Source organism: Lepidochelys kempii, chromosome 5, assembly GCF_965140285.1.
Source record: "Lepidochelys kempii isolate rLepKem1 chromosome 5, rLepKem1.hap1, whole genome shotgun sequence".
Classification (NCBI taxonomy): Eukaryota; Metazoa; Chordata; order Testudines; family Cheloniidae; genus Lepidochelys; species Lepidochelys kempii.
The window spans coordinates 48,571,022-48,584,098 of NC_136384.1; the positions used below are offsets into that span (position 1 = coordinate 48,571,022).

Sequence of the window (13,077 nt, forward strand, 5' to 3'; positions counted from 1 at the left end):
TTAGAAAGGTGTCTGTTTTAGGTCTCTTCGGTTACGTCTATGCTTAAGTTTTGCAGGCTTAGCTATGCTGGTTAGAGGGTGATTTATTTTTTTTAATGACATGCTGTCATAAAAATAAAGGGAAGGGTAAACCCCTTTGAAATCCCTCCTGGCCAGGGGAAAGCTCCTCTCACCTGTAAAGGGTTAAGAAGCTAAAGGTAACCTCGCTGGCACCTGACCAAAATGACCAATGAGGAGACAAGATACTTTCAAAAGCTGGGAGGAGGGAGAGAAACAAAGGGTCTGTGTGTCTGTCTATATGCTGGTTTCGGCCGGGGATAGACCAGGAATGGAGTCTTAGAACTTTTAGTAAGTAATCCAGCTAGGTATGTGTTAGATTATGATTTCTTTAAATGGCTGAGAAAAGGATTGTGCTGAATAGAATAACTATTTCTGTCTGTGTATCTTTTTTGTAACTTAAGGTTTTGCCTAGAGGGGTTCTCTATGTTTTTTTAATCTAATTACCCTGTAAGATATCTACCATCCTGATTTTACAGGGGGGATTTCTTTATTTCTATTTACTTCTATTTTTATTAAAAGTCGTCTTGTAAGAAACTGAATGCTTTTTCATTGTTCTCAGATCCAAGGGTTTGGGTCTGTGGTCACCGATGCAAATTGGTGAGGCTTTTTATCCAACATTTCCCAGGAAAGGGGGGGTGCAAGTGTTGGGAGGATTGTTCATTGTTCTTAAGATCCAAGGGTCTGGGTCTGTAGTCACCTAGGCAAATTGGTGAGGCTTTTTACCAAACCTTGTCCAGGAAGTGGGGTGCAAGGTTTTGGGAAGTATTTTGGGGGGAAGGACGCGTCCAAACAGCTCTTCCCCAGTAACCAGTATTAGTTTGGTGGTGGTAGCGGCCAGTCCAAGGACAACGGGGGGAATATTTTGTACCTTGGGGAAGTTTTGACCTAAGCTGGTAAAGATAAGTTTAGGAGGTTTTTCATGCAGGTCCCCACATCTGTACCCTAGAGTTCAGAGTGGGGGAGGAACCTTGACACATGCCTCTGCTGCCAAAAGCCCTAGTGTGGACGCAGTTCTACTTGCAAAAAATGTTTTTGCTGTAATAGTTTATTGAGCTCACCAAACCAACATAAGCTATACTACCCAAGCACTGTTTGGTCGGTATAACTGCATGTACACTCGGAGGATTTTGCCAGCATAGCTATATTGGCAAAGCTTTTAAGTCTAGACAAGGTCTTCATTCGTGTGAAAATTAAAGTTGGGGTGAGGAGAAGAGTGAATTGGTCAACATTTTAGATTGATTCGCTGGTACCTACCCCAGGCCCTAAAAAGGTTCTGGAACCCTCATTGCTTATTGAAAGAAATGATCAATAAGTAGGTCAACTTTCCTCCAACCGTTAACAGTGTCCCTTTTGGGCACCAGCTCCGTGAGAACAGTAGGACAGTTCTGAGGACTACTGATTGGTGGGTCTCAGCGTTCACTCCATTATCTGCACCAGGACTCCCATTTGGCAGTGAGCCATAGACCAGGTATTACAGATGATTTCTGGTGCTCACTGTTACTTGGGCAATATACTGGTCACAGGAACTACTGATGAATAGCACCTTGCAAACCTCCAGAAGGCACTCATGAGGCTGTCTGACTGCCATCTTAGAGCAAATAAGGAAAATGTGAATTTTTCAATGATTCAGTTATGGCCATACCATTAATATAATTTGCAAAATAACAAGACAAAGTTGAAGCTATCCTTAAATCACCCCAACCTCAAAATGTGTCACAATTACATGCCTTTCTGAAGCTAACACAATTTTACTACAGATTCTTGCCTAACATAGTGAAATTGTTACATCCTGTAAACAAACTATTGAACAGTGGACAGAAATGCACACTGCACCAATGCTTTTGATGAGGCCAAGAAGTTTATAGCATCTGAAAGTATCCTTACACACTACAATATCTCTTTCCCCTGTGGAGTAGGTGCAGTAATTTCACATGTGATGGAAGATCATACTGAAGACCAACTGTTAAAGTTTTCTTTTTAGGGCTGTGAAGCCATTAAAAAAATTAATGATTAATTGCACGATTTAAAAAATTAATCATGATTAATTGTGCAATTAATCACCCTGTTAAACAATAATACCATTTGTATAATTTTTTTGTTTTCCACATTTTCAAATATATTGATTTCAATTACAACACAGAATACAAAATGTACAGTGCTCACTTCATATTTATTTATGATTACAAGTTTTTGAATACAAGTATTACTGTAAAAAACAAAAGAAATAGTATTTTTCAATTCACCTAATACAAGTACTGTAGTGCAATCTCTTTATCATGAAAGTTGAACTTACAAATCTAGAATTATGTACAAAAAATAACTGCATTCAAAAATAAAACAATGTAAAATTTTAAAGCCTACAAATCCACTCAGACTTACTTCTTGTTCAGCCAATTGCTCAGACAAATAAGCTTGTTTACATTTGCAGAAGATAATGCTGCCCGCTTCATGTTTACAATGTCACCTGAAAGTGAGAACAGGTGGTCATGTGGTACTCTAGTAGCCGGCATTGCAAGATATTTATGTGCCAGATGTGCTAAAGATTCAAATGTCCCTTCATGCTTTAATCATCATTCTAGGGGACATGCCTCCATGTCGATGATGGGTTCTGCTCGATAACGATCCAAAGCAGTGAAGACCGATGCATGTTCATTTTCATCATCTGAGTCAGATGCCACCAGCAGAAGGATGATTTTCTTTTTTGGTGGTTTGGGTTCATCTCTCTCAGATTTTGGAAGTCACTTCAGATTCTTAAATCTTGGGTTGAGTGCTGTAGCTATCTTTAGAAATTTCACGTTGGTACCTTCTTTGCGTTTTGTGAAATCTGCAGGAAAGTGTTCTTAAAACGAACAACGTGCTGGGTCATCATCCAAGACTGCTATTACATGAAATATATGGCAGAATGCGGGTAAAACACTGAGCAGGAGACATACAATTCTCCCCCCAGGAGTTCAGTCACAAGTTTAATTAACAAATTGTTTTTTTAATTAGTGTCATCAGCATGGAAGCATGTCCTCTGGAATGGTGGCCAAGGCATGAAGGGGCATAAGACTGTTTAGCATATCTGGCACGTAAATACCTTGCAATGCTGACTACAAAAGTGCCATGTGAACATCTGTTTTCACTTTCAGGTGACATTGTAAATAAGAAGTGGGCAGCATTATCTCCCATAAATGTAAACAAACTTGTTTCTCTTAGCGATTGCCTGAACAAGAAGTAGGACTGAGTGGAATTGCAGGCACTAAAGTTTTGCATTGTTTTGTTTTTGAGTGCAGTTATGTAACAAAAAAAAAAGTCTACATTTGTAAGTTGCACTTTCACTATAAAGAGATTGCACTACAATACTTGTATGAGGTGAATTGAAAACTACTATTTCTTTTATCATTTTTACAGTGCAAATATTTGTAATATTATAAAGTGAGCAGTGTATACTTTGTATTCTGTGTTGCAATTGAAAGCAATATATTTGAAAATGTAGAAAAACATCCAAAATATGTCATAAGTTTGAATTGGTATTCTATTGTTTAACAGTGCGATTAAAACTGCTATTAATCACGATTAATTTTTTTAATCGCAATTAATTTTTTTTAGTTAATCGCTTGAGTTAACTGTGATTAATCGACAGCCCTAAAAATCACAGATATCCGCAAATGGCTTTTTTGTGTATGGCTGCATGTGTATTGTTAATTTTGAGTTTCTATTTGTGTGTACTTGTACTGATTGCATTTGATATTCAAATAGGCCCTGTGTTTATCTGGAAAATTGGTAAACCTCTCTGTCTGGAAACACCTGTATACACCTTAACTTTTGCACAATGATTCTCCTGCAGTTTTCCCCTAGACTTGTGAGATGTTAATTCTATCTGAACTTTGTATAAAAAGAGGGGTGGAAGAGGAAAGTGGTCTGCAAATCTGTGTACCTTGATCAAAGACTATTGGCCTATAACTTTGGTATTATCTACATAGGAATATTTACCAGTATAATTATATCAGTATAGTTATACCTGTATAACTCCCTGTGTGGAGACTCTTATGTTGCTTCAGAAGTGGTATAAAATAAACTGGAAAAAGGCATTCTGACTCCAGAATGTGAGTGTCCAGGGAGGGAGATATGGTGATACAAATTATAGCAGTATAATTAAACCAGTATAGTTATGCCAGTAAATTTCCCCATTCAAGCCCTGAATCTTTGACTCATTGTCTGCAGACAAAAAGTGTTAGGCTAGATACAACCTGCAGTTTTCCCCATTACTTGTAAGTGGAGGGCAGTGAGAACTTGTATACAGAACTTGGCTCTTCAAGCATTTTAACTCCATCTGATATTAAATATTTTTTCCTGCCCCCTTTCTCCCCCCGTACCAGTGATATACCTGTCACTTTTCAGAGTAACAGCCGTGTTAGTCTGTATTCGCAAAAAGAAAAGGAGTACTTGTGGCACCTTAGAGACTAACCAATTTATTTGAGCATAGGCTTTCGTGAGCTACAGCTCACGAAAGCCTATGCTCAAATAAATTGGTTAGTCTCTAAGGTGCCACAAGTACTCCTTTTCTTTTTGCGAATACCTGTCACTCTCACCCAGCTATCAAATTTCCCTTGATTTTCTCCAGTGAGAAGTTCAGCCCCCACCTTCTCCCAAGACAAGCTATAGAATATGCAAATACTGTATGTATATTTCACTGTGTTATTAGATAAGTCGAACATATGTTTAGATGAATGTTCACGCACCTGCACTGAATACACGATGTGATCACAATCATGGGTGGCGTGTATAAGAGGTCACAGGAGGCTAAGTCTCCCGAAAAGCCTGTCCATGCGGGGGGGGGTGGAATGCAGTAGTACACAAAACCATCAGTCAGGGATAAGGGCCTGTTATAATAGGTATTGCACACACATATAAAAGAGATATTCCCGCCTCCGAGTTTACACTTCCAAGGTCCCCCATCCTGCAAACACTTATGCAACTTACACTGACACACCTTTACCCTGACTTTTCAAAGGGGAAAAATTAAACACATGCATAAATGTTCATAGGATTGGGTCTTAAGTATGAGACGAGAGACAACTCTTGGATACAACAAACAGATGAGAAGAGTGCAAGCTCATAGTAAGTTGATTAGGATTAGCGTAAAAGCACAGGTCAAAAGCAGCAGTCACAACTATCTATTGCCAATAGTTCTGGAGGGATTACAAGAGAGGTGATTTTGAAAGTGTAATCAGAAGGTAGGTGGTGTGACAAAGCTCTGTCCTTGCCTCCGTGGGTCCCAACGTTTCCTGGCGGATTTTGCTAGCCTCAGAGGCTCACTGTGACCCTCCACATAACCCTTCTCTCTCTAGAGACAAGGGTCACAGTCTACTGAGCCATTTTCATCATAAGCCAGCGAGGGAGGTGAGGAGAAGTTATCCTTCCTTGCACAGTCTCTGTTGTTTCCCAGTCTCAGTGATTGATCAGGGGGCAAAGGGAGGGGAGGGAGAGCCCGGACCCACCGTCTACTCCGGGCTCCAGCTCAGGGACCCTAATAGTGTCAGCTATGGTAGCTGACCTTTTAGAAACATGACATGTACAATTCCCTGGGCTACTTCCCCCACAGCAGCCCTCACTTCCTCAAGCTCCACTTCACCCTTACCTCAGGGCCTCCTTCCTTGTGCCTGATATGGTGTGTACTACTCAGTCTCTCCAACAGCGCAACTTCCTCCCACAGCTCCTGACATGCACACCCACCTGACTAACTGGGAGGCTTTTAACTAGTTTCAGCCAGCCCCTGATTGGCTTCAGGTGTCCCAATCAACCTAGCCTTCTCCCTGCCTTCTGGAAAGTTCTTAATTGGCCCCAGGTGTCTTTGTTGACCTGGAGCAGCTGCCATTTCACTTATCCTGGTACCAGAGATTTGTTTATCCTGGAGCTAATATATCTATCTCCCACTACTTTTCTATAGCCATCTGGCCTTGCCCCGTCACAGTGGATAATATGATGCCTTTGTGGATTTTTACAGGGAGCAATCTCCATGACTAAGGGACAGCACAGAAAAAAAATGAAAAAACAAGGAGAGAATTAAATGCAAAACTATTTTAATACAACATTGAAGATGATCTGCAATGAAAGTAAATGTTTGAGGATTATGGTCTCTTTATAATGTAGAAAGAGGGGCCTGAAATGTTTGCTTTTTTCTTGCTTTATTTTTAACTCTCCCCGTTCATTAGAAATTCAGGTCATAGCTATCTCTTTGCTTCCCTGGAAAACTGGCTGGAACTCTGACATCAAAAGGGCCAAGAGAGAGAATCCTGAGCAACTGAAAGGTGGATGTATTTTTAGTTAGTAAAGCTCCTGTTTTGTTAATGTCTTTTTAATTCAAATGCTTAATAAATAGTTGTAATAAAAGATTCTTTAAACACATCCCCATCCATCCTACTGAGGGATAAGGAAGGTTTTGCTCCCCTTCCCTGGTCTTCCAGGAGTCAGCCAGCAAAAACTAGAAAGAAAACATTTTATATTCCTGGTAATCCTAAATAAATAGCAAAACAAACAAACAAAAATTACTATCAGGTCTTCCTTATACTTCTAGAGAAACAAAATTATAGCTTCAGTCATTTCCTCCCCGCTCTCCCATTTAAGAATTTAAATCCATGAAAGTCAGGATGTTCAAATGTTCAGGTACAATGTAGCTGCCGTATTGCACACACAAAATATGGAGCGTTTCAGTCACTGTTCATGCTGTTAGATGTGTGCTTTACTTATAAGCACCACTGGTAGCATCACCTCTTAAGGTAGCCCAACACTTCCTACTATAAGACCCTGTTTTCAGTTGCTTATAACTTTGCAAAACTATAGCCATTTGGGCTTTAATTTTTCATGCCAGGTGCCTGCCTCAGGCTGAATTTTTTTTTTTTTGGACTGTTCCAGCATAAACTGTTCAGCCATTTCCAAGAATGAGGCTAGGGAAAAAATACATTGTTTTGCCTCTTTCCTTTTCTTTGAGAAGCTTTGGTTGCCCCCCCTGGAGTAAGGACTTGAACGCTGGCAGGGGCTGGTCTTTGGTTAGGAAACGTGCTTTTTTCTTCACCTGTTAGAAGCCTTTGAAAAAATTTCTGTTTGCACATGCGCAGACTTCTTAAGAGGTTTTGGCAGCTAAAATCTCTGATGATTGCATCCCCACTGAGTAGGCTTCAGCTGCTCACAGCAATTAGTGCTGATCAGGTTGCATGTGTAGCATCCCCACACTGACCAAGCAGGCTCCAGCGTGTGGCAACAAGGGCTAAAATGGATTTTCTCTATATTCCTGCTCTGGGAAAGGGTGGGTCTGGGCACCAAAACTGAGCAGGGAACCTGTCTATCCCGTGTTCTCTGGGTATGTCTACTCTGCAGCTGTGTCCAGAGGCGCTGGAACGGGAGGGCCCCATCATTTTTTACCTGCCTTAAGGGCAAGTCAGCAGGGGGCGGGGCCTCAGGCAAGAGGCAAAGTGAGGGTGAGGCCTCAGATATGGGTCTTTGCCAGAAGGGGCAGGGCAGGGATGGGGCCACGGTCCAGGAACCAGTGCCCCCCCCCCACACACTTCTAGGGAGCTTCTGCCGCTCCTGGCTGGGTGTGTAATTCACTGCACTAGCAAAGAGACTCATGTTAGCTCAGCTTGAGCTAGTGCACTAAAAAGCAGTTTGGACATTGTGGCATTTGTAGCAGCTCAGGCTCGTCACCTAAGTCCAAGCCAGCTCAATACCCTGGACCTGAGGTTGGGCAGCTGACCTGAGCTGCCTGGCTTGAATGCAGGGGGACAAGAGCTGGACCAGAAGGGAGGGAAAGGAGTAGTTCTGGGAGCCTGGTGAGTCTGGGACTGGAGTGGGGAAGGGAAGTAGAGAAACTATGACTGGGAGTTGTGAGGGGAGGAAAGGACTAGTTGGGCAAGGAGAGTGAGAACTGGGGAGGGTGAGTGGAGGCTGGGACTGAGACTGGGATGGAGAACAGGCCAGGGGAGACTGGGAGCCAGTGGTGAAGTTGGATGAGAAGCCTGAAAGAGAACAGAACTGGCTGGACAAGGAGACTGGGACTTGGAGTCTAGAGGAGGAGGCTAGGACTGGCTGGGCAAGGTGACTGGGACTGGAATGAGGAGCCAGGAGTGGGGAAGAGATAGGACTGGGACAGGTTGGAGGAGACAGGGTTGTTGTTAAATTGTACAGTAGAATCTCATAGTTATGAACACCTCAGGAATGGAGGTTGTTCTTAACTCCAAAATGTTCATAACTGAACAAAATATTATGGCTGTTCTTTCAAAAGTTTACTACTGAACATTGACTTAATACAGCTTTGAACCTTTACTATGCAGAAGAAAAATGCTGCTTTTAACCATCTTAATTTAAATGAAACAAGCACAGAAACAGTTTCCTTACCTTGCCAAATCCTTTTTTTAAACTTTCCCTTTATTTTTTTAGCAATTTACATTTAACACAGTATTGTACTGTGTTTACTTTTTTCTTTTCCCCTCTGCTGCTGCCTGATTGTGTACTTCCGGTTTTAAATGAGGTGTGTGGTTGACCGGTCACTTTGTAACTCTGGTGTTCATAACTCTGAGGTTCTACTGTATAGTAAATTGCTTGACCACACTTTGATTCATTATGAAATATATTCAAGAGGCCAATTAACCAATATCCATCAGGTTTATTACTGTAAGCCAATAATAATATAGTACAGGGGAAAGGTTCAATAAAATACCAGTCTCTGTCTGTGATCAGGTCCTGGGGGGGTGTGGCCCAGGACCCCTACTGGTGCTGGGGGGGTGGCACAGGACACCCCACTGGTGCTGGGACAGCACATTGCTGGTGCTGGGGCGAGGAGGGGAGATTGATGGGGCTCACAGGCTTCCCACTGGGCTCCGCCTATCCCTGCAGCTCCAGCCAGGGGATAGCTGAAACAATGGAAAACCTCTGCCCAAGGCCTAGACCACATGCAAGCCTGGGCAGTGGCTTGGCCATGCAGTCCAAGGGGTTTTCTGGGAGTTTGATAAATGCAAGGGGGCGGGATTAAATAGATTTCAAGTGTATGAGAGGGAAGGAGCAGAACACTAGAGAAGCACATAGCAAAATCAGCAAGGAAACCCTGGACACATCCAGAGAAGGACTTGTAGCGTGACCTTGAGATAAAGCTAAGACAGAGAGCTTTTGGGCAGACTGCTGGCTGAAAAGAAGCATGGAACTGAGAGCAAATAAACAGTCTACTGTTTTTTGATTCCTACTGAGTTCAGGGACACAGGACTTTATGTACAAGACTCATCAAATTCTTCTCCTAATGGAAACAACCCACAAGACCCCACATTTTAGCTAACTGCTCTGGTCAAAAGGGGAACATATCCACACCTCTGTGAGGTGAAGGGATAATATTATCCACCCCCCCCATTTTTTTTTTTTTTTTTTTTTTTTTTACAGATGAGGAACTCATACACAAAGAGATTCAGATAAAAAATGTTCACTAATTTTGGGTGCCCAATTTGAGATGCCTTGGCCCTGATTTTGTTCAGAGTTCTTAACAGTACATAGCACTTTATATATTCAAAGCACACCTCCCTGTGACCTATTTGCAGCCGAGTGCTCAGCAGTCCTCCAATCAGTCTCAAACTGGGCAGCCAGAAAATGAGGAATACACAATTAGCAACCACTTCTGAAAAATTTGGTTTAATTGACTTGCCTAGCATCATACAGGAACTCTGTGCTGGAGTCAGGGATAAAATCCAGTTCTCCAGAACACCATTCACCATGAAACGGTATTTTCTCTTCTTGCAGGTCCCTGCCTCATTCATGACATATCTTCCAACTTGTGCAACAAATGAGGCAGGGAGTTCATAAACAGCTTCCTTCACTGCATAAGCCTGATTCATCACCAGAGCAGGTTGATCCCCCACGCTAAATCAGACAGGGATCCTGTGGAAAAAAATAGTATGTGATCATGTAATTAAAGATCATATAATGCATACACACAAAGGGACTGAATTTAGTTTTCACAGGCAATCTTAATACTGGCATTTTGAATGCTTGACTTTGTAACATTAATGTTCTTTTAACATAGTTTTTGCGCTGAATATATGCATATTTTGCATGCATATCATGATGCACACATCTGTACAACATAGGCGAATTAATATTTATGTGAAACTTTTAAATTTTCTTACTTGTGGATGTAAATCCACAATCTTAATATCACAGTCTTACTTTGTACTATTATATAAAGCAGCATATTTTCCAATTTCCCGGTGCAGGAGTAACAAACATCAGCAACCAACACACAAGGATAAAAGACAGTAAAGATCAAGTCCTGATCCTGCAAGCAGAGCTGTGTGGGTGGATCTTTGAATCCACAAGGAGCCCCATTGGAGCCAATGGGTTTCTGTATGGTTCAAGATTCTACCTATTTGAATCTACTTGCAGGATCAAAAGGCCACAGTCTAGACAAAGCCTGAATACAAGTAGCTCTTTGTTTAAGACAATCCCTATATTTTTTTAAAGGAGAATTTTCCATTCCATCTCTTAGAAACCCTCTTGTAATCGAATAGATTTCAGTAGTTACAGCACTTCGGAAATATAACTGCTATAAAGTGATAAATACCACTGTGTATGTGCCCTTCTCTTCCTGTTATTGTAATAATATGTATCTTCATAAAACATTACTGCATTCAGCAGTAAGAGGGGTGACCACTTGCCCCTTATTTTAAGGGATGGCCCCAACTAGCTGTTTACCATCCAACCTCCCACCTATGTCAATTTAGAATGCGTCTTATCTGCAATATCTATGCAAAGGCTTGCATCGTGCTACAACCGTTTAGTTTTGTACCATGAATCAACCATCAGCAGGGCTGTCCCTGACAATAAGCTTTGTCCTGCTTTTCTCTGTGGCTGCTCTTTATTTCCCTGAAACGCAGGCGCTCACGCGGACAGTAAGGGCATCGCACGCCATCCGCGAGAGTGTACTCAACTGGGAGTATTTGCATGTCTTATTGCAGGATCCTGCGGTGTCTTTTGGAGAGAAAAAAAAAAACAACTGAGCACGGATAAGTCTGTTAGTCCAGTATTGTCGTTCACCAGCCCTGCCCCATGCTCGGTAAAGAAGGGAGGCTCAGCCCCGCTTGCCTCGGTGCTGCTGTGCGAAGGCGGCTTGCTTTAGTCCCGAAGTCTCGCTGTTTTGCGCCCGCCTTTGCGGGCGGGGAGAGAGGCGGCGGCTGCACTGGGTACCCCGCGCGCCGGGGAGCCGAGGGTGGGCGATGCTCGCGGCGTTGCACAGCCAGTGCGTCAGAGGGGAGGGGAGGGGAAGGGAGCCGGAGCGGGGGGGCGGCCGGGGCGAGCTGCTCAGGCGCCGGGCAGCGGCGCTGAGGGAGGCAGAAGGTGAGACGCGGGACGCTGCTGGGGAAGCCGGGCGCTGCAGCCTCCATTCATTCCCCGACCCGCGCGCCCAGTCCCGCCGCCGCCGCCGCGCTCCCAGCGGCAAGGGCCGGCCGAGGTGAGTGAGCCGCGACTGCGGGGGAGGGGGGGCTCGCGCTAACCTGGCTGCCGCGGTGGCCTCCCAGCCTCCTCCCCCGTCATCCGGGCCTGGCGCGGAGGGTTGAGCCGCGAGGCGGCCGCCCGGCCTCCTCTGCGGCCGGCCTGCAGCCGGGGGCGCCGCTAGCCCGGGGGCGGCGCGTCTCGTCTCCCTGCCAGGCAGGTGGGGGCAAGGCGCTGGCCGGGGCACGGGGGAGGCTGCGCTGCTGGTCTTCCCGTCCCCTAGGCTGGGCCGTCGCACCAGGTGTGTGCCGGCCTCCCTGCCCCCCAAGGGCTCTCGGCCCTGCTCTTTGGCCTGTTCCTCCTCTGGCTCGGCCACCCCCTCCTGGGCTGCCGCCGCCTCACGGAAATCCGGGGGACGGGGGCACGGGGTGCTGCTGCGTGGAGCCCTCTCCCCAGCTGCATGTGAATTAAAGGGTTAGGGTTCGGCAAAGGCAGCGGTTTCAAGGTGTACTAGTAAAAATCAATGGAGGTCACTTTTGGATAGGTGGGAATAAACAAGGGCGACTGTAAAGGCCTTAGTCAAACACAGCAAAATCCTTCATTGTAAAGAGGGCTATACAACCTGCCTTAAAACCCTCTCCGTCCCCTTCCCCCCGCCCACTGGAAACTTCCTAACCTAGATGAGGGAGGTGTGCTAGGTTTGTCAGCTGCTGCACTACGGCTTGTTACTTTTGCACAGGACTTGGATCCACCCTAACACCTGGGGGTGGATGTTGCATACTGTTAAAGTTTTATGTAAGTTTATCTTTGCTCCAAGGAAATGGCCACATCTCTAGCCCAAACTATTTGATGCAGCCAGGCGGTTTTTGTGAAGGGTATATATTGTACAATGGACCTTTGAGGGATGTGTTTTGTTTGCCCCGCAGCAAAATGTTTTACTTTGTCATGAGCCATCATTGATAAAGCGAAGAGAGGTCTTGGCTAGAACTTATGCTGGTCTGGCCTTATTGTCCTCTTGTAGAGGACCAAATCAGCTTGAGGAAAAGTGGCATGACTCCATGGAAGCCAGATTTAGAGCAATGGCTTTTACCAACCTTAAAGGAAATCTCAGGTGTAATGTACATTATACTTATTTTTAATTACTATATCTGAAGAGTAAAGTGCTCAATAAAACCAGTCTTTAAAAATAACACCAAATAGGAAACTGCCATTTTGGAAGTCTTATGAGCTTTGATTCCTTTCCCTCCTTAGCCATGTGCACACTGAAAAAAATGAGTCAACTGTGGGAGGTAGTATTATCTAGTTGATACTGCTTGTTCTTTCTGTTTTTGTGTCCAACTTTTTTTTCCCCTTCTCTTACCTACTGCCAGTAAACACAGGTGTTCCCTTTGGTATATTATACATCACTGTTTACTGAAGTGTGGTATATCTATTCCAGTTTTTAATTGGTGTATTTGTCATGGTAGGATGATCAGCGTAATGAAATCAGTGTTGCTCCACTGAATGATTGGTAAAGGGTTACTGGAGATCACTGTAGTCTGTACCTCTTCCCCCCCCCCCCCCAAC

The 13,077-nt window shown here is 44.0% G+C and overlaps 1 protein-coding gene across 5 annotated transcripts in view; it reads left to right on the forward strand.

Moving 5' to 3' along the window:
- Nucleotides 1-11,008: 11,008 nt before the first annotated feature.
- The window catches only part of FAM169A (family with sequence similarity 169 member A), a 66,860-nt gene continuing 64,791 nt past the window's right edge, over nucleotides 11,009-13,077 (forward strand). For 2 of the 5 annotated variants that reach the window (XM_073344249.2, XM_073344248.2), the window contains exon 1: nucleotides 11,341-11,530. The gene's annotated coding sequence lies outside the window, so the exon portion shown is untranslated. Of the gene's footprint in view, nucleotides 11,135-11,340; nucleotides 11,531-11,594; nucleotides 11,813-13,077 lie in introns of those variants that run through there. The other 3 variants (XM_073344252.2, XM_073344251.2, XM_073344250.2) reach the window with 3 other exon arrangements.